This window comes from Drosophila obscura, unplaced genomic scaffold, assembly GCF_018151105.1.
Source record: "Drosophila obscura isolate BZ-5 IFL unplaced genomic scaffold, ASM1815110v1 contig_179, whole genome shotgun sequence".
In the NCBI taxonomy this organism is placed as follows: domain Eukaryota; kingdom Metazoa; phylum Arthropoda; class Insecta; order Diptera; family Drosophilidae; genus Drosophila; species Drosophila obscura.
In genome coordinates, this window is record NW_024542766.1 from 7,110,704 (window position 1) to 7,129,711 (window position 19,008).

Sequence of the window (19,008 nt, forward strand, 5' to 3'; positions counted from 1 at the left end):
CATATATTTGAGTTTGGCTAAAGGTTTCATTTTCAAATTTCGGAATTTCAAATTTTCAATTATCCGGTGAAGATTATATATATATATATAGTATAGTATAGTATACAGTAGTAGTAGATGATTTGTATGGGAAAAATTTCAGCAACATGGGGAAATGAATTAGCAGCATTGTTCTGCAACTTTGGCACGATATAAGCAACAAGTCTGAATACCTTGGGAAAATGGATATTATGGACTTGAGATATTGTTTGTAATTTCAGGCTCCAATTAATGCAGAAACTACTCATTCTCTGTTTTCAAGATATTAACGAAATAGGGTATTACGGGTAATAGGTATTAGAACCGGGATAAATGTATATATAAAACACAAACATGTGCATTAATATGTAAAAAACATGTCAATCTAGGATAAAATCATAATTAATGTTTCAATGGAGGTAAGGTTAGATAAGGTATACAAAAGCCCATACGCATAGAAGTAACTATGTTGACCAGCAACACTGACGTCACATTTAGTCAACATTTTCGTTTTATGCTTTTGCCGTTTTTGTTTGAACCTTATTATGTAAAAAATGCAATAAACAGGAGTTTTATAAACTAGCTTATCTTGTAGAAACTGGATGTATCTATCGGATAAAATTATTTGCTTAGGGCTGAGTTGGCTAACTAACTAGTAATATTAAACCGAATATCAAAATTATGGAATACGATTTCAATCAATAAAATTGAACGTTAACCCATTGTCGACCAGAGGGGTATTTAATATTTCCACGAAATTTATATAACTTTAACATATTTTACGCATTACAGGTGAAAGATGTCCTTGATCATTTTTGTTTTTTAAGTAAAGAGGAGGATGGAGCTACAAGGATCCTAAACAAAAAGTATTATTTTCCGCGGTATAATAAAGGGTGCTCGACTTTTTAAATAAAGAGGTGTTAAGGGGGTTAAGTCTCGTTTTATCGCCGCCCTGGTTTTCTGCCCTGGCTATGGAAATACAAACTTGAAAACAAAACAAGAAAATATACTGAAGTATCTGGTCAAAGCGGACTCATCGTCGTGCGACCATCCAATTTCGCGGCAGCGATTAAATACCAAAAAAAAAAGAAATAAAACATTTCGTCGTGGTCGTCGGTCGTCGGTCGTGGGTGGCGCCTACAATTCGTTTCTGTGGTCAATTAAATAGCAAAAGTCGAGTGAAATCGTCTGCTAAAACTAATAAAATACTTAATACAGTGACTAAAACATAAGTAATCCGGGGTTTTTGTGGCCTTTTTGGTAAGAAGCAGCTGAATGCAGCGTCGCAGCACAGTGTGTTGTGTCCCCCGTGCGTTGGTGTTTGTGCCGAGCCTTTTCACCAGAAAAATGTTAATTAAAGTGCTGACATCGAAACAAGCCTAGAATTCTATACTATGCAAAAAAGTGTAGCCAGAAAATGTTAGCAAGTGCGAAGCAGGAAAAACCAAATTGCGTTTTCGTTGCATGAGGGGGAGGGTGAAGAAGGGTTCATCTGCCACTCTCTCACTCACACTCTTTCATTCATTCTGCCCCTGCCTCGCTCTCTCTCCGCACTAAACGTAAAGTGGAAGTGGAAAAACCAGCAACAAAAACAACAATAACGAAAACAAGAGAAGCGTGTGGCTGTGGCTGTAATCTTTTATTTTGGCAACTGTTTAAATTTTTATCAATTAAAATCTAACTTTTGTTTGAATACGACAAAAAGTGTCTAAAATACTATGCAAAAACAACAACAAAACGTACATACGACGCCCAAACGGGGGAAGAGAGAACGAGAAAGAGAGAGCAGAAGCAGCAGCAGCAGCAGTAGCGCTGCCACCTTGTTTGATTTTTATGCTCATTGAGAAGTGGAATTGACCTACGCTTGCAGAAAGAGCACAATTATTTTGATTAGCAGTTTGCTAATATGAATGAAAAATGGTCCATAGCGAATATATATTCCTGTTCTGTTCATAATGAACCAACCATATGGTCCTGTCCGTCTGCCTCTCTTATTCTATGCAAATTAATTCCTCTAGTGGTCACGACCTCAAGAACAATAGTTCTGGTAGGGCATCAACGCTGCGGCGTCTGCAGATTACTTTTCGTTTCTTGTTGCTGTTTCTATTGCATTGCATTTTTAATTTGCGTCCCCTTCTTCCTGCTGTTGTTGTTGTTGTTGCTGCTGTTTTTGTTTGTGCAAAATACAAAAAGAGTAGTGTGTTTTAATATTTGATTTCTGTTTGTCTACGTTTCGCCCTCGCCATTCAATCAGCTGCTCGTAGCGACAACGTTTCCGCCCACAAAACGGGAATTGTTCGTGTTTCGTCTCTTTCGCATACAAGGTAAGTTTTTGCACAAATAACCGTAATTGTAATTATACCATGTGAAGGGGAAAGGGTAATAATGGGTCTTGTCAAATGAGAGAGGAAGTGCTGAGGGAGATTAATACATATACGATTGCTGGAAAGGTTCTGAAAGGTTTTTGTAATGCTTAAAATAATATTTCTAAGCTATTTTACTCAACACAGCCATATTTTGTAATCAGTTTTATCATAAAATACGGATTAACTCATCTTTTTGTGGTCTCCCCCACCTTCGTGTATCTCTTTTAACATGGAAATTTATATTCAAAACCCCATCCCATGGGAGCTTCTTCCGAGATGCGGAGGCTAATTTGTTATGCTTGGCAAATCTGCAGAGCATATCCACGCGTCACATATGCGATGAGGCGGCACTCAATCCTGGGACTTAACCCTGTAAAATATGTTCATCGGACGCGTTGGCTAAAAATAGCGCAGCAACAGCAGTGGGAAGAGAGGGAAGTGTAAGCCTCAGCTGGTTTTTTTTTGGCCTGCTCTAAAGCCCTTCCATCGTTGGGTTTTTTTTGGCCTGCTCTACAGCCCTTCCTTTGATGGGCGGCCCCTTTTGCCTTGGGGCCCTGTCTGAGCCTCTAAGCCCGTAATGAGCAATTCCATGAAAGTACGAGGCAAACGAGCATTTCAATTTTCGTGCACCCAAAACGGTTGCCAAGTGCGAAAAATGTTTGCCATAATCAAATCAAATCAAATCAGCGCCAATCAGAGGGATGGCAACCCTGAAATTGCTCGCTCGGGATTGGAACTTTCCGTGTGCTGGTGGAGGAGAGGAATGTGGAGGATTGGGATGCTCGGTATTCGTAATGATGGTGCGGGGTTCTAATGAGGATGCATTCAATTAGATTCATATTTTTTCCACAATGCATATGTGGGCTGGGTGCCAACGAACATATACTACATACGGGCCCCCCACCCCCGCCCCGCCCCCCCCCCCCGCACGAAACCCGGGCCCCCCCCCCCCGCCCGCAAACCCGCCCCCATAAAACAAACGGCCCCAACGGCACCCCCCCGCCGCGGACCAGGCGGGCCCGCCGCCGGCCCCCGCCCCGGCTGACATTCCGCGGCCCCCCCCGGGGGCTGCGGCCCGCCCCCCCGGCCCCCCGGCGGCCCGCCGGCCCAAGGGCCCCCCCCCCCCCCGACCTCCCGAACGCGCCTCCCGAAACGCCGCCCCCCCCCCCCCCAAACAAACCATAGGTAACAAAAAAAACAAACAACAGGCCAAACCCCGCCACACCCCCCCTCCCCACCCCGGCGCACTAACCAAAATAAGCACCCAGAAGCATGGCCCCCATTATACCGGCTGTATATAAAGAGAGTTTTGTGTTTTAAGTATTTGTATATTATATTAAATGGAAATTTAAGTTGGAATTTAGATAAGTTATGTGGTTTAGATTGGAAATAGGAGAGGGAGTAGAGTGTCAAATGATTTTGGAGATGGAATTGGCTTAAAAAAATATGATAAAAGATAAAAGAGATGATAGAAACTTTGTCCAAAAAATAGTAGAGTGTGCATAAATTGTATTTGCAGTAATTTTAATAATATCTTTGACTTAGGGCCTTTCCATGCTATTTTTTAGTTAACCTGTTTCAAACGAATTTTCTTGCTTTTTGCCGGAAAAGATTAATTTGTGGACCCCCACAGCCTTGGACACGATGTGCATTCAATTGTTGCAATTAAATTGCTTAATTATTTTGCGCTCAAATGACAAAAGAGAATTGCCGTTACACAGATACAGATACTTTTGATTGAACAAAGGCTGCAGTACGAGTATTAATTCCTTTTCGACTAATGAGCGAGTGGGTTCAAAGCACTCGGGAGCCCAGCCAACCCAATTCCCAGGGCTAGTTAGGCAGAGAAGGAATCATAGAAGAAAGATCTATAGGAAATACAGAGAGCAAACAGAGAGAAAGAGACTTAGAACAGAGAAAAGAGAAAAGAGAGAGAGAGAGAGAGGAGGTAGATCTCACCGAACCAGTTGGACAGCATTTGGCGATTTGAATGTCGCGTTAGAAGATGGAAAGCAAACCCCCAAACAATTCTCTTTTTATGAGCTCGCAATGTATCCAATGTATCTGAGTATCTTTCACTGCGTTGTGTAGTTGTATCTGTAGCTGTAGCTGTGTGCAATTCAAGTTCAAAGCGCCTTCGCTGAAAGAAACTTGCCAAAACCCCAAACGAGATACAAAAGACTGAGAGAAGAGAATTGAGGGAGAAACAGACACAGGAAATACACAAAAGAACAGCTGGAACATGTCTCTGCTATAAAGAAAAAATACAGATACAGATACTTGTTGGATATTTGCTTTCTTTTCCATCTTTATTTATTTATTTTTTTTTTGCAGAAAATCTTTTTTTTCTTTTGTGAAATTTTCTGTATTTCGTTGATTTGTGATGGAAACCAAAAAAAATATATATATTAAAATATAACCAATATAAAGTACGGCACGGTCTTGGGGTAAAGCGTGGGCGTGGATTGTTATGATAATTGCACAAGTGGCTTTCTTTTCTGTCGATTGTTTGGATGAAATATACATACATACATATATATTTTATATGCAAATTTAAGGCAATTCATATAAAGAGAAATGTATTTCAGGTGAAATGTTTTAATTCAAAGAAATTTGGATCAGGGGAAATATATTTAAATTAATAAAATGTTTCCATAGAAATTTTATTCAAATAATTTGATTTATTTTTAGAGGTTTCTTTTACCCATTGCGAAAGCTTTAAAACTATATTTTATTGTATAATTATTGAATGTGAATTTAAACAAAGAACTATCAAAAATAGAATGCAAAAAAATATTTTATTCCCAGGGATTTCTATATCAAGTTTTATTTCTAAAGATTTCCTTAATAAAATGATACTAAAACAAGGTTTATTCTTGCTTTATAAACAGGCTTAATCCCAATCTCTTGCTAAACCAATCTCTAGTCCTTATGCAAGTGCCTCTTTATCATCTCTTTTTGTTTCTGCTTCTTGTCTTTATATTTTTTCCCGCATTCATTCCTTTGTAGGTCTTTCCCTACACCTGCACCTTCTCCACATAGTATGTAGTAGGGCACTCTTTCATTATCACCCAAGACCTACATTAATCGTTGCGCTATCATCATCATCATTATGTACGCCCCGAAACCACACACACACACACAGATCATCTTTTTGCCTGTGGCATGTGGAAAAAGTGTTTCCGACTTCCGTATAAATGTTACATTTTTCCTTCTTTCTGCTCTCTCTGCCTCTGTGCCGCCTCTGTGCCTGAAAGGCAAAAACAAGTCACTTGGCATTTCCTGACCATCAAGGAAACCCACCCAAAGGCACTACACTACGCACCATTCAAAGCTCCTATTAACCAACAGAAAAACCACACCGAACCACCTAAAACCACCCCAAACAACTGCAAACAACCAACTAAAGGAACCAACAACTTATTGATTTTCTACAACAACTTTGTGATATTTAAACAACAAATTAGTTGAGTTTTTCCATCGTGTGCCGGCCACGCGTCAAATGAGTTTTTCTTCGCGGGGGGGTAGAGCGTCACACCATTCCACTTACACTCCACCAATTTCTCTCGATTCACCTGTGGGCGACACGCCTCGTTTGGTTCCTGGAATTGACGCGTGCCACACGGACAGGTGAAACAACTTTCGGGGGTTGACATATAATTACATAAAAAAAAAAAAAACTGAAAATACAAGAGAATTTCGAACAAGAAAATTGAATGAAGTGGGAGATACATATGTAGCAGGCAGTGGCCATCCCGTGGGGGTCTGTTCTGTGGTATCCGCAGTAAAATCAATTATTTTTGTTTTGTGGGTCAACATTCCTCCTCCTCCTTCTCCTCCTCCTCCTCATCCCCCGGCCTTCTCCTTCTCAATTTTCTGTTACGTTTCGTTGAACATTCTCCCCATTTTCTCTACCTTTTAAAAGTTTACATCATTTCATTAAAAAAAAAAGGGGGCGCTGAACTTTAAGACCGTTTACACAGCACTACAAGACAGACAGAAAGACGAGAAGCCACGCCACTCCTCGAAGTCCTACACTCAGCATCTAATTTGCATATTTGCACACTTCCTGGCCGCCTTTCATTCGGTTTTGGTATTTTGTGTGCCCTAAAAGAGAGAGACGTTTTTTTTTTGGGTTTAAGCAAAGACTAGCAAACGGAGAAAAGGAAGAATTTCTCGAACGAAAAGGGTATTCACCATTCACTTCCAGGGTGGGTATCCACTATCTCTGATCTCCAATGTTAGCTTTCTTCCTTATATCTGCCCATAAACAAGATCACTCTTACAGGGTATCACTAACCTCGTTCTCTTTAAAATTTGCTTAACATTCGTGTTTTTTTTTTTCTTCTCGTATTTCATTGCATTTTTGTGTTGATTTCAGTATATTTTTAGACTTTTGCGGTTGATAAAAATGTACTTTCAAAGAGTGGGAGGGAGAGAGTAATACCCACTGAGAGTAAAAGGGAGAGAGAAATACCTACAGAGAGTGGGAGTGCAGTGGGAGGAAGAGGGAAAAATACTTTCGGCGAGTGGGAGGAGGCTGGCTCTTCGACTACTTCTTCCGCTTGTCGGCGGCGGCGTTACGCTTCGCTTGTGGGGTGTGAGGAGGCAGGCAGATATGCGCGGGTGGTCAGTGGTTGAGAGGGAGGAGGCGGAGGAAGGGGGACGCGTGCTAGGGCCTCTGGTTCCGGTCCAGAAGTGAGGAGGGGAACACCACTATTATATCATTTTTATTTTAGTTGGCAGTTATTTCATCATGCGGTTTTTGTGGGGGGTTTGATGATGTCTAAAGAACTTTTTCCGTAGAAAGAAAGGGGAAAAAATGGTTATTTCTTTGCTTTCTATGTTTTATTTTTCTTTACTGAAGGTTTATAAACTTTGAAACTTTGCTAGTTCTATAGATTAAAAACTGAAAAACGGAATAGTAGTTGCCTTTACAAAACCTCTCTAATATAGCAAAAAACACATCAAACAAATTGATTAAAATCTTAAAAATATATATTACGAATGTATATCTGATGCTGTGCCTTCCTCTTGGACTTCGGATTAAAGTTCTTTAAATAACTTCTTTAAGTTCCTTAAATAAGTGTTTTACTTGTAATTAATTTACCATTAAGTTCTTTTAATGTACTTCCGTTCTGATTCATTGAGAACTTTGTGCCCTTTCCCTCAGTTCACTTTCCATTAATACTTTATTTATATCTTATAAATAAATGCATGTTCTGACTCATGTAATGCTTTACTATGAATGCTTTAATCTTTCTTGTAAGAAATAGAGCGGAAATATATTTTGTGATTGTGTAATTATGAAATTATAGGCAGATAAACTCTTTATAATTGAAACTGTTGCCAAGAAGACATTCTTGGAGTCTTAAAAGTGTTTTTAATATTATTAATATCATTTCTGGTTGCTAAATACCAAGAACAGCTCTGAAACACACAAATTATAAACCATATAAAACATTTTATTTTCTACATGGAACAGAGTTTGTTTCGCTAAAGATTATACTGCATCCATAGGCCACCACAATTTTACTTTCATTTCATTTGATTTCTGATTTTTATTAATACAAATAAAAAGCTCAAATTTACTTTCATTTTGTATGATTTCTGATTCTATACAATTTTAAAACTTTTGACTCTGAGAGATCTATTCATCAGTTTTTAGTTTTTTGTTGTTGGTTTGATTAACTAATTATTGATTATCCGCCATGCTCTTTGGGGTTCCCTTCCTCTATTGCGGACTCCGTTTTACGCTCTGTTTCTTGTTTCTGTTTCGTTTTTTTCTCTTGAACTAATTTGCATGTGATTTGAAATTCGAATTCCGTTTGATTGTCTCTTGGGTTTTTGGGTGCTTTTGCACTCGCCCCCAAAAAAAACAAGTTTTAGTTTTCTGTTATATGGAATGTACTACCCCTTTATTGAAGGGTATTAGGATTATAACGAGTTTGTTTGCCAGCCCAGATATTCCAATCAAAATTTTATGATTTTATTTTATATATTTCCCAATAATTTGGGCAAATTGTGGCTAAAATCGTATAACTATATCTACAATATATTTAAATACATATATCTCAGGGATCTACTAGTTTATCCGCTTTTTAAGCCCTCCGTTTGGAGTCTATGCTCTATTTAACGTTCAGGTTAAAGTTAAAGTTTATTTAACATAAAAACTTTGTTGGCGTTTTTTTTTGGATATCTTTGAAATTTTTCTTAATGAGCGCGCAACGGCCAAATGTAAATTTGCATTGCCAGACGCTTTTTTTCGTTGGTTATTTTAAACAAATTTAAAATCAGATTGTGCATTTTTTTTATTAGCCAAGGTCGTTCCGAGCTGTTGTTGTTGTGTTTGGTTTGGTTTTCGTTGGATTAATTTTGAAGTGTGTTTTTTTCGGCTGAGTAGAAGTAGGAGGAGTAGGCTCTTGCTGTTATCTCTTTAAAGATTAGGCAGGCCTTTTCTTTACCTTTCTACTGACTCTTCTTTTTTTTTGAAAATGTTTTTTATATGTTTTACAATTAAACAATTTAACCGCCTTATCTATCAGCCACAGAGAGAGAGAGAGAGAGCCAGGGCTGAGGTGTGGGGGTGTAGCCTACGTACATTCCTTATCTTTTTTTTTTTTTCTATATGTCTTTATCAGGAGGGGAGGAAACCTGTCATACAAACAATTTCTTTTGGTTTTTCGTTTATTTTATTGCCATTGTTTGATTTCTCTTGTTCTTGGCAGGCGCTGTTCCTTTATTAATAGCAATTTTCATTATCTTATTCTTGGGTACAACCATTCACATAAAGTAAAGCAACTTTCTTGGAAGAGAAATCCTCCCTCCATCTGAGGCCTCTGACTAAACTGTGAACTTAAGTGCAAAAAGATATCGATAAGTTTGAATTGTGATAGGTTTAGATAAGGATTGTAAATGCGAGCATTATTAGTGGAATTTTTTAAGCACAGTACATTAATGGCAAAATTTAATCAATTTTTTGTGCACAGTTCTGGGTAAATGTTTTCTAATTGTTGGTTAACTTAGTTTTAATCAATTTTACTTTTGGGACTAAAGGTGAGTTTCGTTAGAATTTTAGCAAGAATTGCTCTGCGTTCCCCCTCTTAACTGGCCTCCTAGTAGCTCCGGGGAATACCCCATTGAAGATCGCTGTTAAGCACCTTTTCAAGTACATTGTCTGGTTCTGATAGATCCACTCCTGATAATGTGCTTCTTTTGGGGGGAACCCCATTGCATTGTCTTATAAAAATTGCTCTGTGGTTTCCCCCTCCTTAACAGCCCCTTAACTCCCCTTGTGACTGTTCGAGTACATTTTCTGGCTAGAGTTCATGGGGCTATTCTGGTGTTGTGCCTGCCAACTGTTACTTGGGTTTCATTGCCTTTGTCATGCCAAAGACGTCACTAGGTCGATTCTGTCGCAGCCGTTAATGGGACAACTAAATATTCAACGAAACAGCCGCACACAGACAATGCCACTAGACTTTTCTCACCATGGGACCTCTGCTTTGGGGTGTACCCCCTCCCCCTCCCCTTTTCATGTACACTTTTCCACCTCTCGCATGTTGCCTCTTTGCCATTGTACACTTTTCCACTTACGACATTTTTGCCGTTTTAAGTGTGAGAAATTCTCTTTTGGACGGACCCCCGAGAGATCTTCTCCGTGGTTCGGTTCGGGTTCTCTCTCTCTCTCTTTGGGTTTGGGGGAAAACAAGTTCCGTTTCTGTTTTCCCTGCCTCTCTCTCACTCTCCCTCTTTGGGTGCTCCTTCTGTTTTTCCGCCTCTCTGTTTTGCTGTCATTCGCGTTTGTTGTGGCAACTGTTTAGCGGTTCTTTTGTGCGCCCATGCCCCATCCTCTGTTTTGGAGGTTATTCCGTTTCAATTGCCCAATTCTTTTTCTTCATTCATTCATTCATTCATTCATTCTTCATGCAATCGTAAAATATTCGTATGTTAATTTTTAGATTTTGCGCAAATGTTTCCTGTTTGTACACACCAAAACATAAATATTTGTTTGTATTTAGTTAACAATGTGTAAATTTACACAAACCACGGGGAATGGAATGCCATGCTCTATAATGAAGGTTCTCTATAAAATAAGATTCGATATTTTGAGCGAAAACTCACTTGACAACTGCTGCCATAAGGTGGTGGTGTGGAGCACTTAAAAAATCAGTGAACCCCGCTCATTAAAGCACACAAAGACCAACCAAAAATGTGAATCAGTGTCGAAAATTACCTGAAGAACTGATTACCTGTTGCAGGAGGTCTCTTCATAAGTTAAGGTAAAGTCAAAGGCTTTCCAGAGTTAAGGAGGAGTTTTAAGTTAAAGGTAGTGGACACGACACACAGGTGTCTCTTGCGGTTTTGGTGGCTCTTGTGGCTGCTGCCTGCTGTCATTTGATATTATTGTGTGTGTACGGGAGGGGCACAAGGCTTGTTTCAAGTTTTCATTTACGCTTTTTATACCCTATACTGCCTAAGGAGTCTAAGTTTTAGCTGAACTTTGTCACGCAAAGCAGTAAGAAGCTAATTTGTAGGAATAAACTTATTTTTTCTTCATTAATTAGTTTGGAAATCCGTTTTTTATTTCTTTTATAAATCTTAACAGTATTTTACGCCTATTAAACTGCACTCCTAAAGGGTATCCTCAGCTTCGGTACCGCAAATTTTCATCTTCCTTTTTGGTTTTTTTGTTGTTGTTGTTTTTGTTGTTTTTTTTTTTGCATTGCTTCTGCTTTTGCTTTTGCCTTTTAAGTGCATTTCAAGTGTCTGATGGGTGAAACGTAGACAAAGAGAGAGGCGGGGCAGTGATTGAGGCGGGAAGCGGTTGACGAAGAGAGTGCGGGGGAAAGGAGAGACACAAAGAGAGATTCAGTGGACTGGGAAGAGGGGCGGCACGAGTGCACAGTGATTTGGGGCGTGGCTGTGACAAGTGCAGCGGCAGCAAAAGCAGACGGAATTTTGTCGTTTTGTGTGTGCGTACACACACAAACACTCACACACACACGCACACACGTATACATACATGCCCATAGATGTATTGGAATGTTTGACTGTAGACTCAAGGACGTTTGATGCTGTGTTTTGCTTTTACATCGTCACTCCCCCCACCTCATGCTGCTGCTGCTGCTGCTGGTGCTACCCCTTTAGATCCGTTTTCCCCCTTAATAACAACCTCCTCCCTGGCCCCATCGATTGCTATTTGTGTCGTCGCCTATGCTCCTCCGTCGGTGATTTTGTCTCCCCCTCCTCTACAAGTACTGCTGCCCCTGAAGGGGATTTCGCTGGAGGAGCTGCTGCCTTTTAATTAAGTTCAGAAAAAGTCGGGTTTTCATTTTTATCTTTTTTTTATTTTTTACCAGCAGCTGCTGCTGTTGCTGCTGCTGCGGGGCGAGTTCTTTCTTAAGCTCTGATTTCTGATTGCGGGTATATTTCAAGTACAGAGATGTTGATGATAGGGCTGGCTGCATGATTTAATTGGATATTACTTTACGATGGGAGAATTATATTACGAGAACACGAGAATCAAGGGGGAAATACCCCCAATGAGGAGAGATCTTCTGTACCTTAAAGCGACTGTTGGTTGTTGCGTCACGGTTTGCGTTGGTGGATTACACTCGGATTGTTGGCTTATTGTTTTACATGAAACGTCATTGGGTTTCGTGATTGGAATATATATTGCAGAGGCTGTAACCATATTTTATGATGAATTAATATACAGAAATAATTTTGCAGTTGTTTTTCTCTACGAAGAAGTCCTTAATTAGGGATGACAACAGCTTTTATGAAGTTACATACCAATGAACAAAGTTATTTTGTTCCATCTAAAATAAATGATTCATAAATATAAGAAAAATAGGATAAAATCTCCCAATAAATTAGCAACAAGTCTTTCAACTAAAATATGGAAAACCGTCATCAAAATCGAAGAAAAATAGAGATCAGATTTCGTTTTTTATTTGATTCTTGCTTATCTTTAATCCCTTAATTTGTGTAGGCTATAGCACCGAACTGCAAGACCGAACCCTACCATAGCTTCTTGTAGCTTCCATCTTACGCGTCTCGCACTCAAAATTAAAAACTAAAATAGATATAAAGTGAAAAGAGAACAAAACATGGCAAAGAAAACCTGTTGTGGATCTTAAGCTCCGCATTGGCAATGTCTTGGCGATGTCTTTGGCCTGGGTCCGGCCTTAGACCATACCCTCTCTCTGCCTCTCTCTTTCTCTCTGTATACAGTCTAGTATTTCTCTCTACTCTCGATTCTTGGCCCGAGGCCCCTGTGGCCTGTGGCTACTGTAATTCAATCATTTTTCACGCTGCCTTGCTTTCAGAGCGTCTCCAAACTAAAACTCGTTTTTTGTAGAGGGCCGGTGAGGGGAGGGGAGGCTAGAGGCTCTACTTAGTTTGTCAGTTTGCCTGGAATTTAAACGCAATTGGACTTTGATTACAATAAAAATAATAAAAATGCTAAGAGTGTGGATGGAATTGACAGTCTCGAATGACAGCAAATGGGAAACTTTTGCGGTTAATTTGACCAAATGAATTGTTATTAATTTTCGTTTCATGCCCCATGCTAAGGGTTAAAGGCCCCTCGCCGCAAAAATTACTATATTCCATGAAACGATTCGGAATGGATGGCCTTCTCGCGTGGGGGAAGAAAAATGCAGGTCGCATCGCATTTTGTCTTGAGCTCATTTCCCATTCGAATGGCGTAGAAAAATCATTTAAAAAAATAGACCAACCAAAATGTTTCTCCCTCCCTCTGTCCCTCTGTAGCACGATGGGAGTTTTAAAACGAAATTTCGGTTTTTTTTAGTAGAAAAAAAGCTTCAAAAAGTTGTGCAAAGATCTTTATATTTTTTTTTGCAAAGACTTTATTTTTTTTGGGTGCGTGTTGTGTTTTTCGTTTCGGATTGTGGGGGGGACGGACTTGCTGTCTTTCAGTCACGAACGCCCCCGACTAATGAGGCCCCAATTGAATGAGGTTCATTTTTTGAGGGAATTTAGGTTGTATGTATGGTATGTATGTTGGTATGTATGCGAGTTTGTATGTAAATCCCCTTTACTCGTTTGCTGGATGACCAGACTCGTTTTTTTGCGTGATGCCTCTATTTTTAGGATTTTTAATAAAATTACCCATAGTTGGGAACAAAATTTACTTAAATTTTATGGCCAACCAGCATGAAAAATTGCTAAAAAAAAAAACTTTGAAAAATGTGGTAAATCTGTAAATTGTGTAAAATTTTAAATCTGTTGAGATATAATGTTACAGCAGACTGCCAGGCATTTAAATTATTCCCAAACTTTCGGGCTATAACTTTGAAACATGTGAAAAGATTGAAAAAAAAATGTTATACATAGTATTTGCAGGTTCTGTAGCTTTGTAGGCTCCATCAATTTGTAGTTGTTGTATTTAATTTAATTTTTTACAGCCTCTGTACTGTTTTAATTCTTTTAAAACACCTTTCCATTTACTCTTAGCCACATTTTCTGCTTACGATCATTATACAACCAATATAGAACGCAAAACACAACTGTTTTAAAATAAAATAGTCTTGTATTGGAGTTGTTTTAAAGTCCTAAGATTACATTTATTGCAGAAGGGACTTATATGTATAATTCCTCTAACTTTGAACTCTTTCATAGCCATAGTCTGCACACTCATTGATCTACCAATTCTGAAATTTTTAATTCCATTCAAAAATTCCCCTAATAAAACCATCCGCTTCTGTAATTCCCATAATACACCAAAAAAAAGGCCCAAAAATCGAAAACAAAGCCTCTTTTTGTGTATTGCTGTATCCAAAAGTCAGGGCCAAGGTTTCGGTTGCCCATCCAACAGCCACCTTCCTCCATCTACTGTGTTTTCGTATGCATAACGTGAACCGATGAAATACAGCGACATTCTTAAATCATTTTTGTCGTTGATTTGTTGTCTCGCCTTGCCCATTGAACATTTTTTTAAAATGCATAGCATGGCGAATGATTCGTCGGGGCTAAATCCCAAACCCCCCAGCCAACTGTGGTAGCCCCAAAATGCAGTCTGTTGGCTAAGTCGGGTTTTTTTTTTTTCTTCTGGAGAGCAAAGCAGAGGAGTGCAGATGAAAGAGGTAAAGAGCACAGCCTTCACACTGGATCCGCGGGCTATCACAATGCCAGCGACTGTGTTTCCATTTGCTGCTGTTTCCTCTGCTCTCTGCGGCGCTGTTGCAACTGTTGCAAGTTGCAATTGCGTTCCAGTTTTGAGAGAAAAAGGGTATTATAGAGGGTATTAGGCTTTTCAAGAGCTGTTTGGAAACTGATAAAAAGAAGGATCGATATCCTTTCGCTTATGGAAACTGGAAGCTGTAATTTCATGTTTTTCTTTCTAGAAAAATCCTCTACATTTTGCACAAATTTGGATGACTATATCCCCTTTTTGTGTAGCTGCCATATAAACTATAAAACCTTTAGGGTATCAACAGTTTCGACTCTCGCAGAGTGCACCCGGCCTTTCCTGTTGCATTGTCAATTGTCAATTTCAATTGTTTGTCGTGGGAACGGCGGGCATGTCGTTTTCTATTTGGTTTAACCAACAAAACTAAAACAAAAATACAACTAAATACAAAAAAAAAAAACGCAACTAAAAAAAAAAAGCAGAACCAACGAGAACAGTACGAGAATATTTTCTAAATTAAAGCGCTTCCGCATTTCGGTTTCCATCCACTTGTTGTGGGGCTCTCACTCGAGTGCGGGGGGGGCACTGGCTGCACTTGCCCCCTGTGGGTGGGAGGGGGTAGAAAAGCTGCCGGAAAGCATTTTTGCTGATGAGTTTGTTCGTGTGGAAAGTCTGACAAAAAACCCAAACACCCAAATGCCCTGCCTAGCTCCTGCCCCCGTCCCCAATGATAAAAGTACGAGAATAAATAGAAAATAGAGAACCCCAACAGCCAGAGCCAGAGCCAGAACCAGCAGAACTTTGCTGTTTTCGTAGCGTGGGTTTTTATTTATTTATTTATGCACACTGTTTGCACTCGACTCGTCGCTCGTTCCTTGGCAATTATTTGCAGTGGCAGTTTGCAGTTGCAGTTCCACAGCGAAGGGCAGGAGGTTCCACAGAGAAAAGGGACGGGACTTTTACCCCGTAGTAGAATACTTGGAATATCTGCAGGATTGAAACGCCCACAGCAACAGCAACAGCAACAGCCAGAGCAACCCCAAACCCCCTTTTCATAACTTTTGCCCCGTTTTTAGTGGCCATTCATCATAATAAAGTTAGTTGAGGGCTTCTGCATTTTAGATGAAGCTCTTAAGTAATAATTATCGTTCCTGTGCAGAGGGTGGAATACTCGCAGGAAAACTAGCTGCAGATTAATTCCTCAGAGGCGTTTTTCTATAAGTTTAAATTGTTTTAAAAGTGTTCTATGGGGGTAATACATTTTTTACGACCCTCAGATGAGCTAATCCCTTGAATACGACCCTTAGATAAGGTATTTCCTTGTCATACGATAGTTTTAAAGGCTTTTCTTTGATATAATGCCATTTAGTAGATTAAATATAACTATAATCTTTTTTTAAGCTTTAAGTTTTAGGGCCCAAAGAACTCAGTTTAGAATGTTACATTTAAAAAAACATTCAGGAATTTTTCCCAACAATCTAACTCCAATCTAATCCCATAAAACCTCCACATTTATGCCGAAACCCCGAACATTCTCAGCATTAAGATCTTATTTAACATTCATTATTTAACACTTGGACATCCCCTAACCTCGGCTCCATCCGTAAACGCCGCACACATGTACCCAATCTCAATCCCATAAAATTCTTGCAACAAAAGGCGGCGGCAGCAGCAGCAGCAGCAACAAAATCAAATAAATTGCCAAATGGTTGACTTTGACTATGGTTTTAGTCTTAGTTTATTTTGTTCTGCTGTTTTGTGGTCTTTTGGACACGCGCTCCATTATAAGCGGAGCAGCCAAAGCACAGCCGATAAAGAAAATTAATCAGGCAGCGACAGTGGCACTCGCACTACCAACAAAAACTAACAGCCAAACTGGCAAACAAGTTAGCGGCAAACTTTAAGTGCAAATATATACACAGAAGAGACGCCAGCCAAGACGCAGCAGCGCAGCCAAAGTTGTGGCTGGAACTGGAACTGAAACTGAAACTGGAGCCAAAGTCACTTTAGCGGAAATGACAGAAATGTCAACAAAATTACACAAATTAATGCCAAAACGGAAGCACAGAAAACAGAGTTTTGGGGCCAAAAATATGCAGAAGTGGGAGAAGTCGATGGAAAGAGAGATGTTTGTCTCTGTCTTTGTTTTTGGGCTTTGTTGTTTTTGGCGCCTCGTAAATGTGCGCCACGCACTTTTTTGGCATAGTTTTTTCACATAAAATATTTCCCTATTTCATGTGTTTGTAAGGGTATAATGATTTTAGGGAGATTTCGTATCGGGGAAGCAATTATTATTGAATTATTGTTTTGATTTTTTATTTCTATAGTAAAAAGTGCCTCCACTTGGAATATTTATGATTGAAAACATTAAAATCGGGCAGGTAGATTTCCTAGGAAAGATTGCTACAAAATAAAATTTTCTAAAGATATTTGGAATGAAACCCAACAGAATGTAGTGGCAAATATATTTGTATACTTTTAGATATACATATTTTAACCATATCGAATGTCTAAATGATATCATATTTCTCATACATTTCTGTGCAAAGGAGGGCATTAAATGCTTCGAATTCCTAAGCTTTTATTTCCCTTTTCGAATGTAGGTGCGGGATAAGCGTTTTCTCAGGTGTAGATTTTGGCACATTTCTTTTATTTGTTTATAATTTCTTGTGATTCGATGGAGGGAGTGGAGCGCAGTGGGTGCCCGCAGAACTTTTACACTGACTTTGACAGGCAGTTAAATTTATTAGCTGCTTCATCAAAATTTTCTTGATGGTCTCGCCTCCGTTTGTGGCATTGGGGCGTAGAAAGTGGGTGGAAATATGCGTTTAGGGAGCAGATTAAGTGTGAAGATGGAGGCTCTTGGAAGGGAATGTTATAGAGAATATTATCTAGAGCGAGGGAAAATGGTTCATAAATTAAGATAATCCCTAAACTATGAAAGAAGTTTAGGTAGTATATTTTGCAGTAACTTTTTTTGGTTGGAAATCTTTTCTTTTCGAAGAAATAATCTTGGAATTTATGTACATAGAACATGAGAAAACTCCTCCTCTACTTTTCAGCTTTTCTATACGCTAGACAATAGAACGTGTCTTAATAGAAGAGAAGCCGAAAGTTCCCAGAAAGAATAGATGGAGAAAAACATGCTTATAGCTTGGATTACATTTCCTCTTACATTTGAACTGAATTTCCTCTTATAAAATAAAGATTATTTCCATATTATATCATCCCAATCCCTATCTCTTAACTCTAGAGCTTATCAAATTGAAAATCCCAATAAATACTTGTATTTATCGTAGCAATGTGTCTTTACACATCAATTACTTGTTTAAAAACTCTTCAAAATGCAAATTGAGAACGTTTTCATATGCAAATCTTTGTTTGAACTCAAAGTCGAGGCTGTTTGGCATGGTTACGTGTGTTTTTTTTTTTTGTAAAAGGAAATACATCTTTAAACCAGTCTAGGTTGAAAATTATTATAATTAAGTAATTAATAGATACGAATTAGTTAAAGAATATAACAGCAATATATTCTGATTATTGTATCATCGTTGGAATTTTTATTTCAAATATTTGTTGAGTAAACTCTTGGGTTTAAGCAAATATTTGTTACTTCGCTGATGAATGGGAAAGACGGCGTACAAATTTGTTTAGCTGTTGAAAATATGTTTTCGAAGATGATTCATGAAAATAACATCTACATATTACTTATAAGTATTATTTTTGTTGGTAGCAAGATTTAAATATGTGGAATTATAAGATTAAATCTACTTTTTGTATGATTTGTGTACTCTTCATTGGATCTATTGAAAAAACTCTTGGTTTTAGATTATTTATTTAAAAAAATATATTTTATGTCCCGAAAAAGTGTTTAAAATGCATTAGGTAATGGCTTTCCATTAGATGATTTCTTTCCATTCCATTTTCCATAAAATTGCATTCCATTTCCATAGAATTAATTCCATTTTCCATAAAATTCCATTCATTTTCATCATTGTATTTTCATTACGGATTTCAACCCACTCTTTTTCTCTTAGTAAATTCAAAAATATTTTCTGGTTTTTCCAGCTTACTCATCTATTCCAGAAATAAATATAGAATATATCTAAGCATGCTCTCCATCAACTGCAGTGCAACCCACTGATGAAGTGGAAATGAAATGCACTTTTATTTTAAAACACTTCCGTGACACATTAAAATTAAGGAAAAGAACTGTGAAAATTTCAACAGATCAGATTGGATTTTAATTAACAAGCATCGACAACCAAAAATATACGAAAAAATAACATCTGAATCCCTCATCCACTCAACCATTGCCCACTTTTCAGGCATTAAAATCCCTCATTCCGCTCCCATTATCGAAGCTAACTAAAAGACATGTGTATCCCCGATCATAAATCCACTTTCGAACAGTTTTGTCGTTCTGCTTTGGAATATCTCTCTGTGCTGTCGTCTGTATTCCGA

At 38.6% G+C, this 19,008-nt stretch overlaps 1 long non-coding RNA gene across 1 annotated transcript in view; it reads left to right on the forward strand.

Moving 5' to 3' along the window:
• Positions 1-1,001: 1,001 nt before the first annotated feature.
• Positions 1,002-19,008, forward strand: part of LOC121403972 — a 36,116-nt gene continuing 18,109 nt past the window's right edge. The window contains exons 1-2 of the long non-coding RNA XR_005967613.1: positions 1,002-1,278; positions 2,273-2,342. This is a non-coding gene — a long non-coding RNA (uncharacterized LOC121403972). The remainder of the gene's footprint in view (positions 1,279-2,272; positions 2,343-19,008) is intronic.